The following is a 26,566-nucleotide window of genomic DNA, read 5'->3' on the forward strand; positions in this document are numbered from 1 at the left end:
CACAGTGCATAGTTGCTTTTATTGGGAGCCTAACTGCTACAAATTCTTGCCATAGACATAGGGAATATTTTAATTTTAATTTACACCTTCACACTTCACACCATTTTCAGTCATGTCTTATATTCAAAAAGTTTCCTATAAGTACCTAAAAATTCATTTTAATATAGAAATCCATTCTTAACTTGTTAATTACTTATACCTTAAATTTGATAACTTGATTTTTATTTTTTTCTGTTATTGACTTCCAGTGTTTTCATTTTTCTAGTTCCTATTACCATTCTAATAAATTTGATATGTATTATTAATGAAGATTATCAATTAACAGTTACCCTTATATATTTGTGGGGTTTTTAATGTATCAAAGTTGCAGATAATTTTTATTTTATACATGCATCTCTTTATCTTATTATATTTATTATATCCCTGTTATTTAAGGCACTAAACTATGTGACACTTTATTTTTCTCTCTCTGTATCATTAACTTATCAGTCCTTCTTATTAATATATGAAAGCCTCATTCTAGGCTGGAATCCAAACAAGGACAATTAAATTGCAATTACAATATATGTCCACTATATATTGGAATATATATATCTACTATATATATATATATCTACTATATATATATTGCAATATATATAACTATATTCCAGTGTTAAAGGGAAACTCCATTTGAATTGCATAAACAGTAAAAGAATTGATTGATAGCTTTATTTTAAAACTCTGAGGTTAGAGGGAAATCACTATGATTAATTCCAAAAGGAATAAAATCTGAAAAGTTATTAAGAAGTAACATATACTTCTAAGTTTAACAATCAACTGGTTCAACTTGGACTGGTTCTTTGATATTCATGCAAATGAATTTCTTACCAAAACTTACAACTGTTTTAAGTTACCATGATTCATTTCTAGATAAGTCTTTATATTTTCTTCTTTGATTATATTCATCATTCAAGGTAGTCATCAGAACACTGCAAAAATTATCTTTCAAAACAATAAGAATGATTGTTTTGTTTTAATCTTTGAACATGATTTTTTTTTCCAAATGCAGGTAGGGGCAAAGTTCTTTAAATAGGTAGAGAAAAATGCAGCAGGGCATTGTATGTTACTGTAACAAAGAATTGGTACTGCAAATTGTGACAAACTCTGGTGTATTCTTTTCTAAGGCTTTTCAAGTTCTACACTCACACCAATTCTCCTGACTCAGGGGTTTGGTGTCAGTCCTGGATTGTGTTTTGATGTTTTTGCAAATCAACAATTGAGTGCAATTTTAAGCAGTCAAAACAGACATTTGTCATTGTGTTTGCATCCGATTTCCTGTGGCACCCTGCCCACTTTATCATGCAAGGTGGGGAATTGCTGGCTAAGCAAGAGGGACCAACGCAAGCTGCTGAGACACAGCAAGAAGCATGTCACATGTAATTACCATAATTTATAAGGATCACTCCAGGCTCACTGGTGGTGTTGTTGCACACCAAATGGACTATGCTAGAGTGTTTAAGTAAATATTTGCACGCAAGCTGAAGCTGTTGAGAATTTCTGCTTCAGCTAGAGCCTCTTTCTTATGAAATATTCAGTACATGAAATGTCTCCAGTGGTGCAGAGTGGTGGGTTTTCTCTCTGATTTGATTAGCAGTGATGATTCTTTCATGAACTGTGAATGTCTTTCTAGATTAGCATCATCCAGGTTCTTTGGTATTGTCACGGAAGAAGAGGACTAGAGGGACTATTGCTTATGAACATGTTAAAAGCATGCCTTAACAATCTATGAGGTGTTTCAAAATGAGATTTTTAAAGATCATTCAAATAAGTTCAATATATTCCTTTCTAATCAATAACTTACTGTTCAATTCTGAAATCTAATGGTGTATTAGAAGTACACGGCAACTCAAGATTTAGAAATGATACAAATTAGGAATTGGTATAATTTTGCTTAATGGATAGATAGTCATTAAATGTTACACAATTCTAAAAAATATATATTTTTACTTCATCAAGTTTTGTGCATTTTAGTGATTTGTTTTTGCAATTTAAGGATCACCCAAAATATCCAAAATAATTTTTTAATTTAAAAAGTCTTAACAAATTCATTAATTGAAATCATGTGTATTTGAAATAAAATATTCAGAATCAATAGAAAACAAATGATTTTTCATCACCCATAAGAGACCTCTAAGCTCTATTTTTTGTGTGTGAATGAGTGTATATATATAAATATAAATCATAAGTATGCATATATATAAACTCTATATGGTATATAAATGCCTATTATATACATATATATTTATTTTTAATGTAGGAAAAGCAAGTATATAAAACTGCAAAATCATTTTTTCTTCAATTTATTTGTGCCCCATAAATAAGGGGCTTTCCAGTTGATAGAGTGGTAAAGAATTTGCCTGCCAATGCAGAAGATGAAGGTTCAGTCCCTGTGTGTGGAAGATCTCCCAGCAAAGGAAATGGCAACCCACTCCAGTAGTTTTACATGAAAAATCCCATAGACAGAGGAGCCTGGCAGGCTACAGTCCATGGGGTCACAAAGAGTAAGACACAACTGGACAACTGAGCAGCAGCATCACCCAAATATAAATAAGATCTCATTGCTTTAGTTAATGGGAGGATATTCTCACTAAACTTAGGAGATGTGATAAGTCCCCAATTTTTTTGGAAATTTACTTCAACCCAAATTTTATTCATTTTTTATTTCTAAAGTAAAAGATTGCCAAAGAGAAGAGTATCTGTGAATTATTTTAATTCCATTATTTAAATGATTTATTTATATCATTCTAAATTATTTCTTTAACACATTCTTCTCTCTTTTATGAATATTTCCCCTTAGCATAATAAACAGATGGGTTGTATATATTATCTATGTAAGACTGGATACTAAGTTATTAAATGCACTTAAATATTTTTATATTTGTAAAATATGTAATTATTGCAGTTATGTTCCAATTTCAAAGGGTTCTAAAAGTGACTTCTTTTGCCATATCTTGTAAGTATTTAGAAATCTAAACTAGTGTAGATCATTTAATTAAAATATATCATCCTTCTAAAGTCTCTGCTCTATCATTTTATGAATTATTCTCAAATCCTAGCTATAAAATCCTCATGCCATACCTATTCATACTAATTTAGCTTGTGCTTTATGAATGCATTTTTATAGTAATAAATTTCAATATCTTAATGTTAGGTTATCTCTGTAGAGACCCAGAGATCCTCTACATGAAGACAATTCTAAAGACCTGCTTTAACTGATAATAAGTGGTAATAATTAACTGCTTGAAGATAATTCTGGAAACACTGTTAATATAGTTTTTAAAACATAATTTAGTTATTTAAATAATAATTAGGAAACATGTGGTTTAGTAACTTTGAAAGACACACAAAATCAAATTTGTAGTACCTTCATTAATTTAATGGGCTTCCCAGGTGGCACAGTGGTAAAAATCTACCTGCAAGAGATGCAGGTTTGATCCCTGGACCAAGAAGTTCCCCTGAAGGAGGGAATGGCAACCCACTCCAGTATTCTTGCTTGGAAAATTCCGTGGACAAAGAGCCTGGTGGGCTATAGTCCAGGGATCACAAAGAGTTGGATACAACTGAGCTACTGAGCATAGCACAATAATTGAAATATCTTTGTCTCTTTGAAAAAAATTCATTTTACCTGGATTATGTTTTTATTTTTCAAATAAAAAAGCACATTTTATAAGGTTGTCAAGACTTACTTAGGACCATTAATACTACCTTGGAAAAACTATGAAGAATACTCATGGGGCATGAGTAAAGATCATATGCAGATTATTCAAATTTTACAAATTTAAAATAAAAATTTGATTAAACCACAAAGTGTATATGCAAGTATTAGCTTTCTATTACTGTCATGGAAAATTTATTATCTCAGAATACTGTAAGGTAGAAGTCCATGGGAACATGGCTTATTTCACAGGCTGAAATCAAGGAACCAGTTGCTAGGATTCTTTCCAGAAGCCTCTGGGAGAGAATCCTTCCAGGCCCATTCAAGGTTTTGACAGAGCTCAGTTCCATGCAGTTGTAGAACTGAGGTTATCTTTCTGGCCAGGGATCACAGTCACCTTCTACAGGCCTCCCATTATTACCTGGCCTATAACACTTTTCATCTTCAAAACCAGCAATAGTGGGTCAAGCTCTTTTCACACTCTGTCTGAAACCTCCCTTTGTCTCATTTCCCATACCCCTAGTCAGAGAAAGTTCTCAGATTTAAAATTTAGGAGATTAGATTGTGTCAACCTGGATAATCCAAAATAAAGTCACTATTTTTAGATCCACAATATTATTTACAATTGCAAAGCCCCTTCTGTCATATAACATTAAATATTCCCAGGTTCCAAGAATGAGAATACAGTACCTTTTGGGGAGGCCATTCTTTCTGCCATAGTTAAAGAACATAAAGATTTACTTTACATGTGTGTTTGGGGTAATTTGTTGATAAATATTGAAAAACTAGTTCTCCTATTAGAAGAAAAAGAACTCTTTGATTTCCTTTATTTGTCTGTTTCTGTGATGTAAATAATCATAACATGGCAGATTTTAAGCTTTTGGTGTGAATTTCAACAACTCAAAAATTCTGAAAATTTAACCCTGCTCTTATGAACTGTTATGACTTATCTCCAAACCAGCACTTTGTATATATAGAATTTATCAAATAAAATTCCCAATTGTAATATAACAAAATAGAGATGAGTAAAAATAGTAGTATAATGATGACATGATACATGTTCTTTACCCAAGCATGTCAAAATACAACTTAAATAAAAAGAGAACACATGTCCTACATTAATCTTTCTAATGCTAGCAAAAATATGTATTCTAGCTAAAAAGTTGAAAATCATAACATAGACTATTCATTTGTAGCAAAACGAGGTTAAAGAGACTATCATTACTTTGTATAATGATTATAATGTCTCTATTATATACTATGAATAATTGCTCAATGCCATTAGAGGGACATATATGAAAAGAGGGATGCACATGCATATAGCACATATTTTCTAAAAAAGAAAAAAAACACAAATGCTCATTTACCATTAAAATACACAACAAATAAATAACATTCCAGATCTGTTTTTCAAATGTAACATTCCAGGTTTACTTGATAATCAATTACTTAAACTGATAAACGAGTGAGTTCTCAAATCAATATAGGTAATATGGAATAAGAAGTACAAATTTTTCCTTATCTGCTATCAAATAAGTTTGCCTATAAAGAAGGACCCGATTTATGTTAAGGCAAACAAATTGACAAAGTGGTTCTAAACATTCTGGACCCAATTTTCCTATCACATCTGTGCTACAAAAATTATTTCCACATTTTCATTGCAACATAGCAAGCTCTTTATATAGAGCTGGTCCTGGATGTGTCACATTTTGTACTGTCTGTTTTACTTCTCAGTTCAGTTCAGTCGCTCAGGCGTGTCCAATTCTTTGCGACCCCATGAATCGCAGCATGCCAGGCCTCCCTGTCCATCACCAACTCCCGGAGTTCACCAGCCATCTCATCCTCTGTCATCCCCTTCTCCTCCGGCCCCCAATCAATCCCAGCATCAGAGTATTTTCCAATGAGTCAACTCTTCGCATGAAGGGGCCAAAGTACTGGAGCTTCAGCTTTAGCATCATTCCTTCCAAAGAACACCCATGGCTGATCTCCTTCAAAATGGACTGGTTGGCTCTCCTTGCAGTCCAAGGGACTCTCAAGAGTCTTCTCCAACACCACAGTTCAAAAGCATAAATTCTTCAGTGCTCAGCCTTCTTCACAGTCCAGCTCTCACATCCACCCATGACTACTGGAAAAACCAAAGCCTTGACTAGATAGACCTTAGTCAGCAAAGTAATGTCTCTGCTTTTGAATATGCTATCGAGGTTGGTCATAACTTTTCTTCCAAGGAGTAACCGTCTTTTAATTTCATGGCTGAAGTCACCATCTACAGTGATTTTTGGAGCCCCCCAAAATAAATTCTGACACTGTTTCCCTGTTTCCCCATCTATTTCCCATGAAGTGAAGGGACCAGAGGCCATGATCATTTTCTGAATGTTAAGCTTTAGGCCAACTTTTTCACTCTCCTCTTTCACATTCATCAAGAGGATTTTTAGTCCCTCTTCACGTTCTGCCATAAGGCTGGTGTCATCTGCACATCTGAGGTTATTGATATTTCTCCCAGCAATCTTGATTCCAGCTTGTGTTTCTTCCAGTCCAGCATTTCTTATGATGTACTCTGCATAGAAGTTACATAAGCAGAGTGACAATATACAGCCTTGATGTACTCCTTTTCCTATTTGGAACCAGTCTGTTGTTCCATGTCCAGTTCTAACTGTTGCTTCCTGGCCTGCATACAGGTTTCTCAAGAGGCAGGTCAGGTGGTCTGGTATTCCCATCTCTGACAGAATTTTCCACAGTTTATTGTGATCCACATGGTCAAAGGCTTTAGCATAGTCAATAAAGCAGAACTAGATGTTTTTCTGGAACTCTCTTGCTTTTTCCATGATCCAGCAGATGTTGGCAATTTGATCTCTGGTTCCTCTGCCTTTTCTAAAACAAACTTGAACATCAGGAAGTTCACAGTTCACGTATTGCCAAAGCATGGCTTGGAGAATTTTAAGCATTACCTTACTAGCATGTGAGATGAGTGCAATTGTACGGTAGTTTGAGATTCTTTGGCATTGCCTTTCTTTGGGATTGGAATGAAAACTGACATTTTCCCGTCCTGTGGTCACTGCTGAGTTTTCCAAATTTGCTGGCATATTGAGTGCAGCACTTTCACAGCATCACCTTCCAGGATTTGAAGTAGCTCCACTGGAATTCCATCACCTCCACTAGCTTTGTTTGTAGTGATGACCCACTTGACTTCACATTCCAGGATGTCTGGCTCTAGATGAGTGATCACATCACCGTGATTATCCAGGTCATGAAAATCTTTTTTGTACAGTTCTGTGTATTCTTGCCACATCTTCTTCATATCTTCTGCTCCTGATATGTCCATACCATTTCTGTCCTTTATTGAGCCCATCTTTGCATGAAATGTTCCCTTCGTGTCTCTAATTTTCTTGAAGAGATCTCTAGTCTTTCCCATTCTGTTCTTTTCCTCTATTTCTTTGCATTGATCGCTGAAGAAGGCTTTCTTATCTCTTCTTGCTGTTTTCTGGAACTCTGCATTCAGATGCTTACATCTTTCCTTTTCTCCTTTGTTTTTCGCTTCTCTTCTTTTCACAGCTATTTGTAAGGCCTCCTCAGACAGCCTTTTTGCTTTTTTGCATTTCTTTTCCATGGGGATGGTCTTGATCCCTGTGTCCTGTACAATGTCATGAACCTCATTCCATAGTTCATCAGGCACTCTATCTATCAGATCTAGGCCCTTAAATCTATTTCTCACTTCAACTGTATAATCATAAGGGATTTAATTTAGGTCATACCTGAATGGTCTAGTGGTTTTCCCTACTTTTTTCAATTTAAGTCTGAATTTGGCAATAAGAAGTTCATGATCCGAGCCACAGTCAGCTCCTGGTCTTGTTTTTGTTGACTATATAGAGCTTCTCCATCTTTCGCTGCAAAGAATATAATCAATCTGATTTCGGTGTTGACCATCTGGTGATGTCCATGTGTAGAGTCTTCTCTTGTGTTGTTGGAAGAGGGTGTTTGCTATGACCAGTGCATTTTCTTGGCAAAACTCTATTAGTCTTTGTCCTGCTTCATTCCGCATTCCAAGGCCAAATTTGCCTGTTACTCCAGGTGTTTCTTGACTTGATACTTTTGCATTCCAGTCCCCTAGAATGAAAAGGACATCTTTTTTGGGTGTTAGTTCTAAAAGGTCTTGTAGGTCTTCACAGAACCATTCAACTTCAGCTTCTTCAGCATTACTGGTTGGGGCATAGACTTGGATTACTGTGATATTGAATGGTTTGCCTTGGAGACAAACAGAGATCATTCTGTCATTTTTAAGATTGCATCCAAGTACTGCATTTTGGACTCTTTTTGTTGACCATGATGGCTACTCCATTTCTTCTGAGGGATTCCTGCCCACAGTAGTAGATATAATGGTCATCTGAGTTACATTCACCCATTCCAGTCCATTTTAGTTCACTGATTCCTAGAATGTTGGCATTCACTCTTGCCATCTCTTGTTTGACCACTTCCAATTTGCCTTGATTCATGGACCTGACATTCCAGGTTCCTATGCAATATTGCTGTTTACAGCACTGGACCTTGCTTCTATCACCAGTCACATCCACAGATGGGTATTGTTTTTGCTTTGGCTCCATCCCTTCCTTTCATTCTTTCTAGAGTTATTTTTACTAATAAAATTAATAGGTTACAAAATATATTCATTCAAAATTTTAAAATTTCTAATGAGCTATTTACAATGTACTGAAAAAAGCACTTAGTGTTTCAAACATGAATTTTATTGATAAAGGAACAAAAAAGAAACTGGGTTCACAGCTGTCTTTTATTTTAAAACAGCATCTGTAGATGATTTAGTAGTTAAATGGTTACTTGCTCTAAATAGACTACAAGGTACTTTCAAGCTTATTGGGTACCAATTATTTTTATTTGTATAGTCATTTTTATGTGTTTGTATGCTGATTTCTCTCTGTGCTGTGCTTAGTCACTGAATTATGTCCAACTCTTTGCAACCCCATGGGTTGTAGCCCACCAGGCTCCTCTGTCCATGGTATTCTCCAGGCAGGAATACTGGAGTGGGTTGCCATGCCTTCCCTTAGGGGATCTTCCCAAACCATCGATCAATCCCAGTTCTCCAGCATTGTAGGCAGATTCTTTACCATCTGAGTCATCAGGTATGCCATTTTGATTTTCTCTCTAGTGAATGCATACATTAGCAGCTATGTGAAATAAATTCAATAGGCCACATTTGATTGCAATCATGAACTTATTATTCCCTCAAAGAATTTTTGGATGAGTGATCTAAATTACAGTTTCAAAGAATGTATTTCTTTGCCCTATTGACTTAATAGCTGATAAATGGTTACTCTGTCATTCTACAGTCATCAACAACAAGAATATAAGAATAGTATGAAAGTCGATTGACATTATACATGTACATATCATGAGAAATTAAGCTTTGGGGATGATTTTTCTTTAAATATTATAATTAGTATGTCTAAGTAAAATCAGTCAGATTCTCCTAGGATCTGATTTCCTATGATTTCCTACTGGAGAGAGGGAATCTGGTGCTTTGCGATGGCACATTAGCATGGTGGAGTTAATGCAGCATCCTAGTGTGCTTAACTCATACCCAGGGTATAATTTTGGCCCTAGAAAAATTGTTTCATTATATTCTAACATTATATTCAATCCAAAGTTGACAAAATGATAACATAGTTATTATAATAGTATTCCACTGCTCACAAATTTAAACAGATTCATGGAATATATAGACAAATATTCAAATTGAAATTTAAGTGATGGAAACTATGTGTGAAATGAAAAATACACTGATTGTTTTAAAAAGAGACTAGATATTGTATAAGAAGATATTAGAGAACTTGATCACATAGAAACCAAAAAATCCAAAATGAAATACAGAGAGATAAAAATAGAATTTAAAAAATGTAGAAAGATCACTGAGCTTTGGGAAAACATCAAGCAGCTTCATATGCATATAATTGTTATCCCTGAAAGAAAACAAAAGGATATCAGAAAAATATTTGAGTAATAACAGATGAATAATTTCCAAATTAGATGGAAAATATAGTAACACAGATCCAAAAGCTCAGTAATACTAAACAAGATAACTATAAATAAAGAAATAAATAAACTAATGCACACATATTCAAATAGTACAAAACCAGCTATTAAGAGAAAATCTTTAATGGAGTCAAAATAGAAAGCAGTTAGATATAAGGAATCAAAATAATTATAACACACATTTCTGTCCAGAAATGCAGGAGGAAGAGGATCTTTAATATATTGCTACAAAACCTGAAATAAAATGCCAATCTAGAATTCCATTACCATAGAAAATATCTTCCAAAAATATGCATTAAATAAAAATGATTTAGACAAGTGAAAAGGAAAATAATATATTGGAAGAAGCCTGCATTATAAGAGATGTTCAAGTAAGCTCTTCAGACATAGAAAAAGTACACCAGATGGAAATACAGGTTTCTACAAAAGAATGAAGGACACAAAAATGGTAAGTAATATGTACCATATATTAATATAATAATATAATATATGATATGCATATTATATAGTTGCTTTTATTATTTAATTATTTTTCAATTATAATTGACAGCTAAAACAGATAATGTATTTTGGAGTTCACAGTATATGTATAAATAAGATATATGGAAAAATGGCCTAAGGCTATAAAGGAAATGCAATTATACTTTTTTCCTTAATGTACATTCATTGTGATAAATGTAAATTTGATTAAAGTTAAATTTTGATAAGTGGAAGTAATAAAATGTAATTATAAAATTATTAAATTAATTCAAAATTCTATTATGATTTTAAAATGAAAGCAAATGGTGGGACCAAAATGAAACAAAAAATCAAGATCATACACTTAAAACTAACTATATACATAATCACACAAATAGCAAATGAGGATGATATATATGTTCACTATTGTGATCGTGCTGGCTTTTCATAGTTGTATCAATATGTCAAAAATATCAAATTGTACACTAAAAATAAGTGTGATTCATTATATGTCATTTAGAGCTCAGTAACAAAGTGAACTAAATACTTTTTCAAACATACAAATCCTGGAAGCAAGTCCTTGAACAAGAAATGGTAAATAAAATTCTTCAAGCAAAAGGAAAAAGATACCAGATGTAAAAGGGAATATATACAAAGGATTTAAAAGTACCAGGAATAGTAACTATTTTAGTAAATATGAAGTAGATTTTTAGTATTGAATTTACCTTTAAAATTGATTCCTAAAGAAAAAAGATGATAAAAAATAAATTTGGGAAAATAAACTTTATCAAAAATATTGTCGATTACAGCACTTTCAACAAATTTGACTTAATTGGGTTCTGCTGAAAAGTCTCAAATCAATTATTTTAGTTTACAACTTTAGAAAAAAAATAATAAAACTAAAATGAACTATTTCCACCCCACAATCCTCGATCTTTATTCGTTCACTTTCCAAAATTTGCTGAGCAACATGGTAAGCAGAATTCATTGGTGTTATTCCCTGTATAACCCATGCCTCTTTGAGTGTGGGTGGAATACATGGCTGTTCTGGACAGTAGAATATGGAAAGGAGAAGAAATGTTCAGATCTAATGCAAGTCTCAAGTCCATTGAGTCTGAGTTAATGAAAGGTGACATAATCCTGATGGGCTTAACTTTAACCAAGTGAAAATCATAAGAGAGACAGGGTTCAGCTGGACTTAAAGGACCCAACCATGAGAAAATGAATTCTGCCAACAACCTTAATGTAACTGGAAGTCAGTAATTCCCTAGTTGAACTTCTGGATGAAAACATTGATTTCAGCATTGTCAGACTTTGAGCTAAGAATCCAGGTAAGCCTAGAGTTCTGATCTGCAAAAACTGAGATAATAAATGAATGTTCTCTAAGCCAATAACTATTTTGATAATTTGTTGCACAGAAATAAGTTATTGTAAAGAAATTGCTCTGCTCTTTGCACTGTATCTAGGGATTATAAAAACAAAAATCATAAGGGGAAAAAAACGAGATCATCTAAGAAGCATGTAGGGCTTATCAGGTGGCACTAGTGGTAAAGATCCTACCTGCCAATGCAGAAGATATAAGAGACATGAGTTTGATCCCTGGATCAGGAAGATTCCTTAAGGCAGGCATGGCAACCCATTCCAGTATTCTCACCTGGAGAATCTCATGGACAGAGTCCTGGAGGGCTACAGTCTGTGGGGTCACAAAGAGTCGGAATGGTTGAAGTGACTTAGCATACACGCATGCAAGGAGTGTGTAAAGACTGCTCCAGAGAGAAAAGAAAGAGGACAAAACAATTACATCCTGGGTTAATCTAACCTTAAGTAGAAGATATGGGAACAGATAAGTAAAATTAAAAGCGTTAAATAGTGGGTTAAAAGTAGGAGTTAGGAAAGTACTGATAATTGTAATACATTGTTTCAAAATCTATACTAAGGTATGTTTTGTTTAAAAAAGACAAAAAAACTACTGTTTCATATTCTACTGAGAGGTCAAAAAGGATGACTAGTTTTGTAAAGATACAATTAGTGACTAACAAGAAAACTTTTGAAATGAATAAACAGGTACTAAATCCTAATTAGATTGAATTCAAAAGAAGAAGAAGGAGCAGCAGATAGATATGGACTATAAAAAACACTAGTAAATGCTTCTATATATATTACATGCATTCATGCTATTAAATATTATTAGAAAGAATTATTGAAAAGATTATTTTTCTGTCTTATGATAAATTCATTTCAAAGCTGTAACATGAGTAATCTGTTTCCTCATAATTTTCTATACTCTTGATGTACTCTTCAAAAATAAAGGTAAACTAAATAAAATTTCAGTTAAATATAACTGAAATAATTTATTGCCAGTATATCTACATTGTAAAAACTTACTACATCATGTTCTTAGCCTGAAGAAAAATGATAAGAAGATGGAAATTCAAGTCTTCAGGGAGAAATAAACAATAAAAAATGAATTTTAAAATTTGAAAAATTTGGGAGTAAATATGATTACTTATTTTTATTCTCATATTTTTAAAGAAAATATAACACTTTTAAAACAATAATTGACACTATTTGAAGATTTGTAACCTATATAGATGTAATGTATGACAATAACAACCCAAAGGATAGAAGTAGCTGAATGGAACCATACTGTTGTAAAGATTTCACATTTTATATGAAATAGAATGATATTAACACTAACTACACTATAATAATTTAAGGGAACATAAGTATAGTGCAAAAATGTTAATACTGAAATTAAAAAAACATGCAAAAATACAATTAAAGGAATAAAATTACAACAAAATATTTGGAAAAATCTGTGATTAAAAATAAACTCATGAAACTAAGGGGAAAAAAAAAGCTGATGTCAGAATAACAGGAAAAACAGTAGAGGAATAAACAAATCCAAACTTATCAATAATTGTATTAATTATAAGTTGACTTTATTAAATGCAGAGATTGTAAAAAAGAATTTAAAAACAAAGCCTTGCTATGTAATGTCTACAAAAGATAAATTTATGGTATAAGAACACAGAAATTTTGGAAGATAAAATCAAGTTAGTTCAGTTCAGTTGCTCAGTCATGTCTGACTCTTTGCAACACCCATGAATCGCAGCACGCCAGGCCCCTCAGTCCATTACCAAATGCCAGAGTTACTCAAACTCATGTCTATCAAGTCGGTGATGCCATCTAGCCATCTCATCCTCTGCCATCCCCTTCTCTATCTGCCCCCAATCCCTCCCAGCATCAGAGTCTTTCCCAATAAGTCAACTCTTCCCATGAGGGGGGCCAAAGTATTGGAGTTCCAGTTTTAGCATCAGTCTTTCCAATGAACACCCAGGACTGATCTCCTTTAGGATGGACTGGTTGGATCTCCTTGCAGTTCAAGGGACTCTCAGAGTCTTGTCCAACACCACAGTTCAAAAGCATCAATTCTTCAGTGCTCAGCTTTCTTTATAGTAGAACTCTCACATCCATACATGACTACCGGAAAAACAATAGCCTTGAATAGAGGGACCATTGTTGGCAAAGTAATGTCTCTTCTTTTGAATATGCTATCTAGGTTGATCATAACTTTCCTTCCAAGGAGTAAGTGTCTTTTAATTTCATGGCTGCAGTCACCATCTGCAGTGATTTTGGAGCACAAACAAATAAAGTCTGACACTGTTTCCCCATCTATTTCCCATGAAGTGATGGGACGAGATGCCATGATCTTCGTTTTCTGAATGTTAAGCTTTAAGCCAACTTTTTCGCTCTCCTCTTTCACTTTCATCAAGAGACTTTTTAGTTCCTTTTCACTTTCTGCCATAAAGGTGGTGTCTCTGCATATCTGAGGTTATTGATATTTCTCCCAGCAATCTTGATTCCAGCTTGTGCTTCTTCCAGCCCAGCATTTCTTATGATCTACTTTACATATAAGTTAAATAAGCAGGGTGACAATATACAGCCTTGATGTACTCCTTTTCCTATTTGGAACCAGTCTGTTGTTCCATGTCCAGTTCTAACTATTGCTTCCTGACCTGCATATAGGTTTCTCAAGAGGCAGGTCAGGCGATCTGGTATTCCCATCTCTCTCAGAATTTTCCACAGTTTATTGTGATCCACAGAGTCAAAGGTTTTGGCATAGTCAATAAAGCAGAACTAGATGTTTTTCTGGAACTCTCTTGCTTTTTCCATGATCCAGCGGAGGTTGGCAATTTGATCTCTGGTTCCTCGGCCTTTTATAAATCCATCTTGAACATGTGGAACTTCATCGTTTATGTATTGTTGAAGCCTCGTTTGGAGAATTTTGAGCATTACTTTACTAGCATGTGAGATGAGTGCAATTGTGCGGTAGTTTGAGCATTCTTTGGCATTTCCTTTCTTTGGGATTGGAATGAAAACTGACCTTTTCCAATCCTATGGCCACTGCTGAGTTTTCCAAATTTACTGGCATATTGAGTGCAGTACTTTCACAGCATCATATTTCAGGATTTGTAATAACTCAACTGGAATTACATCACCTCTACCACCTTTGATCGTATTGATGCTTTCAGATTGGTTCCAAATAGGAAAAGGAGTACGTCAAGCCTGTATATTGTCACCCTCCTTAAGAAACACAAGCTGGAATCAAGATTGCTGGGAGAAATATCAATAACCTCAGATATGCAGATGACACCACTATTATGGCAGAAAGTGAAGAGGAGCTAAAAAGCCTATTGATGAAAGTGAAAGAGGAGAGTGAAAAAGTTGGCCTAAAGCTCAACATTCAGAAAATGAAGATCATGGCATCCGGTCCCATCACTTCATGGGAAATAAATGGGGAAACAGTGGAAACAGTGTCAGACTTTATTTTGGGGGCTCCAAAATCACTGCAGATGGTGATTGCAGCCATGAAATTAAGAGACGGTTACTCCTTGGAAGAAAAGTTATGATCAACCTAGATAGCATATTCAAAAGCAGAGACATTACTTTGCCGACTAAGGTCCATCTACTCAAGGCTATGGTTTTTCCAGTGGTTATGTATGGATGTGAGAGTTGGACTGTGAAGAAGGCTGAGCGCCAAAGAATTGATGCTTTTGAACTGTGGTGTTGGAGAAGACTCTTGAGAGTCCCTTGGACTGCAAGGAGAGCCCACCAGTCCATTCTGAAGGAGATCAGCCCTGGGATTTCTTTGGAAGGAATGATGCTAAAGCTGAAACTCCAGTACTTTGGCCACCTCATGCAAAGTGTTGACTCATTGGAAAAGACTCTGATGCTGGGAGCGATTGGGGACAGGAGGAGAAGGGGATGACAGTGATGAGCTGGCTGGATGGCATCCCTGACTCGATGGACAGAAGTCTGGGTGAACTCCGGGTGTTGGTGATGGACAGGGAGGCCTGGCGTGCTGCAATTCATGGGGTCGCAAAGAGTCAGACACGACTGAGCGACTGAACTGAACTGATAAGGAACAGAACAAAGCAAAAGTTAATTTAGAAAAGAAATAATATAAACCATGAAAATATCACTAAAAGAGAAAACAATATAGAAAGTATCCTGCTAGTGAAATGTCAGGCACAAAAGGACAAACACTGCATGAGCTCACTTCTATGTGAATTCTAAAAAAGTCAAACTCATAAAATCAGATTGTAGCACAGTGGTTGTCAGGGTCTAGTGTATGGGAGAAACTGAAAGATGTTGTACATAGGGTACAAAGGTTCAGTCGTATGGTATAAATATTTCCTGGAGATCTATCTATAGCCTGGTAACTGTCACTGTCATGAATACTTGAAATTAGGGAATAGATGGCAATTTAAATCTTCTGAGCTTCCCTGGTGGCTCAGAGGTTAAAGCGTCTGCCTGCAACTTGGGAGACCTGGGTTTGATCCCTGGGTTGGGAAGATCCCCTTGAGAAGGAAATGGCAACCCACTCCAGTATTCTTGCCTGGAGAACCCCACGGATGGAGGAGCCTGGTGGGCTACAGTCCACGGGTTCGCAAAGAGTCAGACACAACTGAGCGACTTCAAAACACACACAAGAGAGTAACTATGCAGAGGTGATGCATAGCTTATTTAGGTTGACTGTGGTGATCCTTTAACAATGTATGTTTGTTGTTTAGTCTCTCAGTCATGTCCAACTCTCTTGATCCTCTGGACTGTAGCTTGCCAGGCCCCTCTGTCTATAGGATTCTCCAGATAAGAGTACTGGAGTGGGTTGCCATTTTCTTTTCCAGAGAATCTCCACTACCCAGGGATTAAACTCACATCTTCTGCATTGCAGGTGGATTCTGTACCACTGAGGGCTTCCCTGAAAGCCACGGATCCACCTGCCAATTCAGGACACATGGGTTTGAACCTTGGGTCAACAAGATCCTTTGGAGAAGGAAATGACAACTTACTCCAGTGTCCTTGCCTGGGAAATCCCATGGACAGAAGAGCTGGACAAAGCATCAAGTTGTACACCTTAAAGGTATGCAATTTCTACATGTCAAATATATCTCAATAAAATGATTTAAAAAGAAAATGTTTAAAATGTGTTTCTTTGAAAATATAATTAAAACTAATAAAATAAATTAGGGCTTATAAGGATGAAATTTTTCAAGCACACAATAGCAATGTAAGAAAAGAAAGAAAGGAAAAGATCGACTCCACAGATGTGGAACACTAATAAGGGAATATAATGAATAACTAGTTGCCAATCTACTTTAAAATGTAGTAGACACTGACAAATTCTTTGAAAAGCTTGTTACCAAAATGACATAATATGAAATAGAAAAGCCAAATAACTCTTAACTAGGATGCAGACTATATTTTAAGATAAGGCTCACACACATACATACATCCAACTAAATAAAACAAGTCAGATAATTTTATACAAGAATTGCATCAACATATAATAAAGAAATAATATCAATGTTACATAAATCTTTGAGAACAACCATTTAGTATCATTAACTATCATTAAAACCATTCGTGAGTGCCTGCTATCAGAAAGGCTAAAATTAGAAAGACTAATCAAATCCCATGTTAGCAAGGACATGGAACACCATGTCCTTTCTTATATTGTTGGTGATACCATAAAATATTATGACTTCGGGAAAATATTTGAAAATATCTAATAGATAAGCATGAAAGTGAAAGTTGCTTAGTCATGTCGCACTCTTTGTGACCCTGTGACTGTAGCCTGCAGGCTCATCTGTCTCTGGAATTCTCCAGGCAAGAAAACTGGAGTGGGTTGTTGTGCCCTTCTCTAGGGTCTCTTCCCAACCTAGGGATCAATCCCAGGTCTCCTGCATTGCATATGGATTCTTTACCATTTGAGCCACCAGGGAAACCCCATAGATAAATATAGACCTACTCTATGATCAAAGAATTGCTTGCTAAATATTTATATCAGTAACTTAAAACACATGCCCATAAAAAGACTTGTATCTTAATGATTACAGCAGCTTTATTTATAACAGCCTCAAACAGGAAACAACTACTGAGGGGATGGGATGGGGAGGGATTTGGGAGGGAGGTTCAAGATGGGGACACATATACAGCCATGGCTGATTCTTGTCAATGTAAGGCAAAAACCACTACAATTTTGTAAAGTAATTTGCCTCCAGTTAAAATAAATTAATTTAAAAAATAAAATAAAATGCACATGAAGAGAAGAATGAGGAAACAAACTGGCATATGCTAATTAAATAAAGTACTACTTAGTGATGCAAAGAAATGATTCACTGATATATGCATGGTAATGTATGAATAAATCTTTAAGCAAAGAAACAAGATTAGAAGTATACCTACTGTATTATTCCAACTATATGAAATTCCATAATCAGAAAATCTAATCTATCAGGAAAAGTCAGGAAAAAAGTTGCCCCTGTGTGGGAAGTGTCTATTGATAAAAAGTGAGGAAATTTTCTAGGGTGATGGAAAATTCTTTATCTTGACTATACACCAAACTTATCCTCATCAAGCTTTACCAAAGTATACACTGATAATGAGTACTATTCACTACATGCAGCTAGTTAAAAAAAAAAAAGCATTGAAGTAAAAATTCTGGAGGTCTCTAGAGTTTTAAGGAAAATCAGAGGTAAAGTTTGTACTCAATAAACTCCATAGCTCCTTTTTCCTTTTCTATTCTAAGTAGGAATCTTTTAGTTATTATAGAGAAATGAAAGATATGTTGAGATTAGTATTCCTGTGATTTTGAAAACATACTAAACTCTATATTTCAAAGCTGTATATAAATAATGAGCTTCATTTTCACTTGCTAATATTTTAGTGGCAGTCAAAAGGAACTCATATCTAAAGACATAAATATAAGAAGATCACAATTGTATATATTGTAGCAAAGCATTAATTCAACAAACATTTTCAAATAATAAAATATAACAGATTTTAAAATTTCCCCCTTCATGGAGCATGTAAAAGAAGATGTCTTTCCAAATCACTGTGTGTGTGCTACAAGGCTTCAGTCATGTCTGACTCTTTGTGACCGTATGAACTATAGCCCATCAGGTTCCTCTGTCCATGGGGATTCTCCAGGCAAGAATACTGGAATGGGTTGCCATGCTCTCTTTCAGTAGATCTCCACCCAGGGATCGAACCTGATTTTCTTACTTCTCCTGCATTGGCAGATGGGTTCTTTACCACTAGCGCCTCCTGGGAAGTCCAGATCATTAAACTATTACAATTAGCACATATGTATATGCCAAATATTGAACAATTTGATTACTAGCTGTGAATGTGTGCATGAGCTCAAAAGTACACGCACACATAATGAGAAGTACTTAAACAAAGTATTTTCATTGGTTTACCACTGAAACTTAATCAACAGTTGAATTCTAAGAAGTCATTAGTATATTAGGTGATTATCAGAGTTTAAACTTGTTAATACATGAAAATACTCTCTTTTTTTTTCCAAAATTCATTGTGAACCTGTTGCACTATGGTGTTATAGACATTTAATCTAGGAAACTCTGAAACAGTGCTATATAGTAAACTTGAGTGTTTATTAAAGTAGTAACACGAATTTTCCAATTTTTCAAATGCTAATATTGACCTAGATTTAAAATGTTTAAATCCCAGAAATACCCAGAGACTGCTATCTTAAACATACCCTGATAATTATTAGAAGGAAAATATAGAGAAATGTTTGCAGAAGTAGAGGCAAGCTTCTATTTTAAAACCCCCTGCACATTTATCAGGAAGAAAGTAATAAATATATTCAGGGTCATAGGACCATTGTATAAAACAGTGGGATAATGATGCTGAAATGATTCACAGAAACCAGTAATAATGAGCCACAAAATTAAGCCCAATGTAATTAACCTGAGGAGCCAATCAGTGGCTCATTCACTGAGGAATAATGTAGAATTTTGTATAGTTTCAGGTTACACTTGAGACCCATTAATATCATGAGTAGTGTATAGAGTGTACAGATAGGTAAGAGACAATTAAAAATTACAGACAAAAGAAAATTAGTGTATTAGGTTGATATATTGGAAAATGGCATGCAAAAATAAAGATTGTTATCATAACTCTTTTTTTTATTTTTTCATTCACATATGATATTACTTCTCTGTCTCCTGCAGAAATATGGGTCAGTGGTGGCCTGCTGCAGGGTCAGGGGCACTCAGTGCAGCAGTGCATTCATGCAACCTTTTGAAGGAGGTCACCATTATCTTCATTAACTCAACCAGAGTTTGGCCTCAGGTCAAACAACAGGTAGGGAACACAGTGCCCCAGCCTCCCCCCACCAACAGTAAATTGGATTAAGGATTTACTGAGCACAGCCCCACCCCTCAGAATAAGACCAAGTTTCCACCTCAGTCAGTATCTCCCATCAGGAAGTTTCCATAAGCGACTTATCCTTCTCCATCAGAGGACAAACAACAAAAACCACAGTCAGAGAAAACTAATCAAACTGATCACATGGACCACAGCCTTGTCTAAACAGGGCTACACAAGACAAATGAATCATGGCTGAGAGGTCTGTCAAAATGTGGTCCATTGGAGAAGTGAATGGCAAACTATTTCAATTATCTTGATTTGAGAACCCCATAAACAGTATGAAAAGGCAAAAAGATAGAACAATGAAAGATGAACTCACCAGGTCAGTAGGTGCCCAATATGCTACTAGAGATTAGTGGAGAACTACAAAAAGAATGAAAAGATGGAGCCAAAGCAAAAAAACACAGTTGTGTATGTGACTGGTGATGGAAGTAAAATCTGATTCTGGAAAGAACAATATTGCATATGAACCTGAAATGTAAGGTCCATGAATCAAGTCAAATTGGAAGAGGTCAAACAGGAGATGGCAAGAGTAAACATCAACATTTTAGGAATCAGTTCAGTTCAGTTCAGTCGCTCAGTCGTGTCCGACTCTTTGCTACCCCATGAATCACAGCACGCCAGACCTCCCTGTCCATCACCAACTCCCGGAGTTCACTCAGACTCACTTCCATCGAGTCCGTGATACCATTCAGCCATCTCATCCTCGGTCATCCCCTTCTCCTCCTGCCCCCAATCCCTCCCAGCATCAAAGTCTTTTCCAATGAGTCAACACTTCGCATGAGGTGGCCAAAGTACTGGAGTTTCAGCTTTAGCATCATTCCTTCCAAAGAAATCCCAGGGCTGATCTCCTTCAGAATGGACTGGTTGGATCTCCTTGCAGTCCAAGGGACTCTCAAGAAGCCTTCACCAACACCACAGTTCACAAGCATCAATTCTTCGGTGCTCAGGATTCTTCACAGTCCAACTCTCACATCCATACATGACCACTGGAAAAACCATAGCCTTGACTAGAAAGACCTTAGTTGGCAAATTAATGTCCCTGCTTTTGAATATGCTATCTAGGTTGGTCATAACTTTTCTTCCAAGGAGTAACCGTCTTTTAATTTCATGGCTGCAATCACCATCTGCAGTGATTTTGGAGCCCAAGCAAATAAAGTCTGACATGGTTTCCACTGTTTCCCCATCTATTTCCCATGAAGTGATGAGACCAGATGCCATGATCTTCGTTTTCTGAATCTTGAGCTTTAAGCCAACTTTTTCGCTCTCCTCTTTCACTTTCATCAAGAGGCTTTTTAGTTCCTCTTCACTTTCTACCATAAGGGTGGTGTCATCTGCATATCTGAGGTTATTGATATTTCTCCCGGCAATCTTGATTCCAGCTTGTGTTTCTTCCAGTCCAGCGTTTCTCATGATGTACTCTGCATATAAGTTACATAAGCAGGGTGACAATATACTGCCTTGACATGCTCCTTTTCCTATTTGGAACCAGTCTGTTGTTCCATGTCCAGTTCTAACTGCTGCTTCCTGATCTGCATACAGATTTCTCAAGAGGCAGGTTAGGTGGTCTGGTATTCCCATCTCTTGAAGAATTTTCCACAGTTTATTGTGATCCACACAGTCAAAGGCTTTGGCATAGTCAATAAAGCAGAAATAGATGTTTTTCTGGAACTCTCTTGCTTTTTCCATGATCCAGCAGATGTTGGTAATTTGATCTGTGGTTCCTCTGCCTTTTCTAAAACCAGCTTGAACATCAAGAAGTTCACAGTTCATGTATTGCTGAAGCATGGCTTGGAGAATTTTGAGCACTACTTTACTAGCATGTGAGATGAGTGCAATTGTGCGGTAGTTTGAGCATTCTTTGGCATTGTCTTTCTTTGGGATTGGAATGAAAATAGACCTTTTCCAGTCCTGCGGCCACTGCTGAGTTTTCCAAACTTGCTGGCATATTGAGTGCAGCATTTTCACAGCATCATCTTTCAGGATTTGAAACAGCTCAACTGGAATTCTATCACCTCCACTAGCTTTGTTCATAGTGATGCTTTCTAAAGCCCACTTGACTTCACATTCCAAGATGTCTGGCTCTAGATTAGTGATCACATCATCATGATTATCTGAGTCGTGAATATCTTTTTTGTACGGTTCTTCCATTAGCAAACTCAAATGGACTAGAAGGACTGAATATAACTCAGATGACCATTATATCTACTACTGTGAGCAAGAATCCCTTAGAAGATATGAAGTAGCCATCACAATAAACATGATCCAAAATGCTGTACTTGATGCAATCTCAAAAACAACAGAATGATCTCTGTTCACTTCCAAGGCAAGCCATTCAATATCACAGTAATCCAAGTCTCTGCTCTGACCAGTAATGCTGAAGAAGCTGAAGTTGAACGGTTCTATGAAGACCTACAACACCTTCTAGAACTAATGAACAACAACAAAAAAATATCCTCTTCATTATAGGTGCTGGAATGCAAAAGTAGGAAGTCAAGAGATACCTGTAGTAACAGGAAAATTTGACCTTGGTGTACAAAATGAAGCAGGTCAAAGGATAACAGAGTTTTACCAAGAGAATACACTGGTCATAGCAAACACCCACTTCCAACAATACAAGGGAAGACTCTACACATGGACATCACCGGATAGTCAATACAAAAATCAGATTGATTATATTATTTGCAGCCAAAGATGGAGAAGATCTATACAGTCAGTAAAAACAAGATTGGGAGCTGACTATGACTCAGAACATGTACTACTTATTACAAAATTCAGACTAAAATTGAAGAAAGTAGGGAAAACCACTAGACTACTCAGGTATGACCTAAATCAAATCCCTTACAATTATACAGTGGAAGTGCCAAATAGATTCAAAGGATTAGATCTGATAGGCAGAGTGCCTGAAGAATGATGGATGGAGATTCATGACATTGTACAGGAGACAGTGATCAAGACCATTTCCAAGAAAAAGAAATGGGAAAAGGCATAATGATTGTCTGAGGAGGCCTTACACATAACTGAGAAAAGAGTAAAAGCTAAAGGCAAAGAAGAAAAGGAAATATACACCCATTTGAATGCAGAGTTCCAAAGAATAGCAAGGAGAGATAGGAAAGCCTTCTTCAGCAATCAATACAATGAAATAGAGGAAAGCAATAGAATGGGAAAGACTAGAGATCACTTCAAGAACATTAAAGAAGCTTTTAATTTTAATTAGATTCCATTTGTTTATTTTTGCTTTTATTTCCAGAATTCTGGGAGGTGGATCATAGAGGATCCTGCCGTGATTTATGTCGGAGAGTGTTTTGCCTATGTTCTCCTCTAGGAGTTTTATAGTTTCTGGTCTTACATTTAGATCTTTAATCCATTTTGAGTTTATTTTTGTGTGTGGTGTTCGAAAGTGATCTAGTTTCATTCTTTTACAAGTGGTTGACCAGTTTTCCCAGCACCACTTGTTAAAGAGATTGTCTTTACTCCATTGTATATTCTTGCCTCCTTTGTCAAAGATAAGGTGTCCATATGTGTGTGGATTTATCTCTGGGTTTTCTATTTTGTTCCATTGATCTATATTTCTGTCTTTGTGCCAGTACCATACTGTTTTGATGACTGTGGCTTTGTAGTAGAGCCTGAAGTCAGGCAAGTTGATTCCTCCAGTTCCATTCTTATTTCTCAAGATTGCTTTGGCAATTCGAGGTTTTTTGTATTTCCATACAAATCTTGAAATTATTTGTTCTAGTTCTGTGAAAATTATGGCTAGTAGCTTGATAGGGATTGCATTGAATTTGTAAATTGCTTTGGGTAGTATACTCATTTTCACTATATTGATTCTTCTGATCCATGAACATGGTATATTTCTCCATCTATTAGTGTCCTCTTTGATTTCTTTCATCAGTGTTTTATAGTTTTCTATATATAGGTCTTTAGTTTCTTTAGGTAGATATATTCCTAAGTATTTTATTCTTTTCGTTGCAAAGGTGAATGGAATTGTTTCCTTAATTTCTTTTTCTACTTTCTCATTATTCGTGTATAGGAATGCAAGGGATTTCTGTGTGTTGATTTTATATCCTGCAACTTTACTATATTCATTGATTAGCTCTAGTAATTTTCTGGTGGAGTCCTTAGGGTTAAGAAAATAATAGCAAATGAAGCAACTGACAAACAACTAATCTCAAAAATATACAAGCAACTTATGCAGCTCAATTCCAGAAAAATAAACGACCCAATCAAAAAATGGGCCAAAGAACTAAATAGACATTTCTCCAAAGAAGACATACGGATGGCTAACAAACACATGAAAAGATGCTCAACATCACTCATTATTAGAGAAATGCAAATCAAAACCACAATGAGGTACCACTTCACACCAGTCAGAATGGCTGCGATCCAAAAATCTGCAAGCAATAAATGCTGGAGAGGGTGTGGAGAAAAGGGAACCCTCCTACACTGTTAGTGGGAATGCAAACTAGTACAGCCACTATGGAGAACAGTGTGGAGATTCCTTAAAAAATTGCAAATAGAACTACCTTATGACCCAGCAATCCCACTGCTGGGCATACACACCGAGGAAACCAGAATTGAAAGGGACACATGTACCCCAATGTTCATCGCAGCACTGTTTATAATAGCCAGGACATGGAAACAACCTAGATGTCCATCAGCAGATGAATGGATAAGAAAGCAGTGGTACATATACACAATGGAGTATTACTCAGCTGTTAAAAAGAATTCATTTGAATCAGTTCTGATGAGATGGATGAAACTGGAGCTGATTATACAGAGTGAGGTAAGCCAGAAAGAAAAACACCAATACAGTATACTAACACATATATATGGAATTTAGAAAGATGGCAATGACGACCCTGTATGCAAGACAGCAAAAAAGACACAGATGTGTATAATGGACTTTTGGACTCAGAGGGAGAGGGAGAGGGTGGGATGATTTGGGAGAATGGCATTGAAACATGTATACTATCATGTAAGAATCGAATCGCCAGTCTATGTCTGACGCAGGATACAGCATGCTTGGGGCTGGTGCATGGGGATAACCCAGAGAGATGTTATGGGGAGGGAGGTGGGAGGGGGTTCATGTTTGGGAATGCATGTAAGAATTAAAGATTTTAAAATTTTAAAAAAAAAAAAAAAAAAAGAACATTAAAGATACAAGGGAACATTTCCTTCAAGATGGGCACAATTAAGGACAGAAATGTTATGGAACTAAAAGAAAAAGAAAATATTAGGGAGAGATGGCAAGAATACACAGAAGAACTATACAAAATAGATCTTCATGACCCAAATAACCACGATGGTGTGATCACTCACCTAGAGTCAGACATCCTGGAATGGGAAGTCAAGTGGACTTTAGCAACCATCATTATGAACAAAGTTAGTGGAGGTGATGAAATTCCAGTTGAGCTATTTCAAATCCTAAAAGACAATGTTGTGGAAGTCCTGCACTCATTATGCCAGCAAATTTGGAAAGCTCAGCAGTGGCCACAGGACTGGAAAAGATCAGTTTCATTTCAGTCAGTCCCAAAGAAAGACAATGTCAAAGAACATTTAAACTACCACAAAAAATTGCATTTATCTCACATGCTACCAAAATAATACTCAAAATTCTCCAAGTCAGGCGTCAACAGTATGAGAACTGTGAACATCCAGATGTTTAAGCTGGATTTAGAAAAGGCAGAGGAAGCAGAGATCAAATTGCCAACATCCGTTGTATCATTGAAAAATCAAGAGAGTTCCAAAACATACACTTTTGCTTTATTGACTATGCCAAAGCCTTTGACTGTGTGGATCACCACAAACTTTGGAAAATTCTTAAAAAGATGGGGATACCAGACCATCTGACCTGCCTCCTGAGAAATCTGTATGCATGTCAGGAAGCACAGTTAGAACTGGACATGAAACAACAGACCGGTTCCAAGTTAGGAAAGACTATATCAAGGCTGTATATTGTCACCCTGCTTATTTAACTTATATGCAGAATACATCATGTGAAATGCTGGGCTGGATGAAGCACAAGCTGGAATAGAGATTGCCGGGAGAAATATCAATAACCTCAGAAATGCAGATAACACCACCCTTATGGAAGAAAGCAAAGAAGAACTAAAGAGCTTCTTGATGAAAGTGAAAGAGCAAAGTGGAAAAAGTTGGCTTAAAACTCAACATTCAGAAAACTAAGATCATGGCATCCGGCCCCATCACTACTTGTCAAATAGATGGGGAAACAGTAGACACAGTGACAGACTTTATTTTGGGGGATCCAAAAACCACTGAAGATGGTGACTGCAAACATGAAATTAAAAGACATTTGCTCCTTAAAAGAGAAGCTATGACCAACCTAGATGCATATTAAAAATCAGAGACATTACTTTGCCAACAAAGGTCTGTCTAGTTAAAGCTATGGTTTTCCCAGTGGCCATGTATGGATGTGAGAGCTGGACTATAAAGAAAGCTGAGCACCAAAAAATTGATGCTTTTGAACTGTAGTGTTGGAGAAGACTCATGCGAGTCCCTTGGACTGCAGGGAGTTCAAACAAGTCCATCCTAAAGGAAATCAGTCCTGAATATTCATTGGAAGGACTGATGTTGAAGCTGAAACTTCAATAATTTGGCCACCTGATG

Source organism: Capra hircus, chromosome 1 (assembly GCF_001704415.2).
Source record: "Capra hircus breed San Clemente chromosome 1, ASM170441v1, whole genome shotgun sequence".
Taxonomy (NCBI): Eukaryota; Metazoa; Chordata; class Mammalia; order Artiodactyla; family Bovidae; genus Capra; species Capra hircus.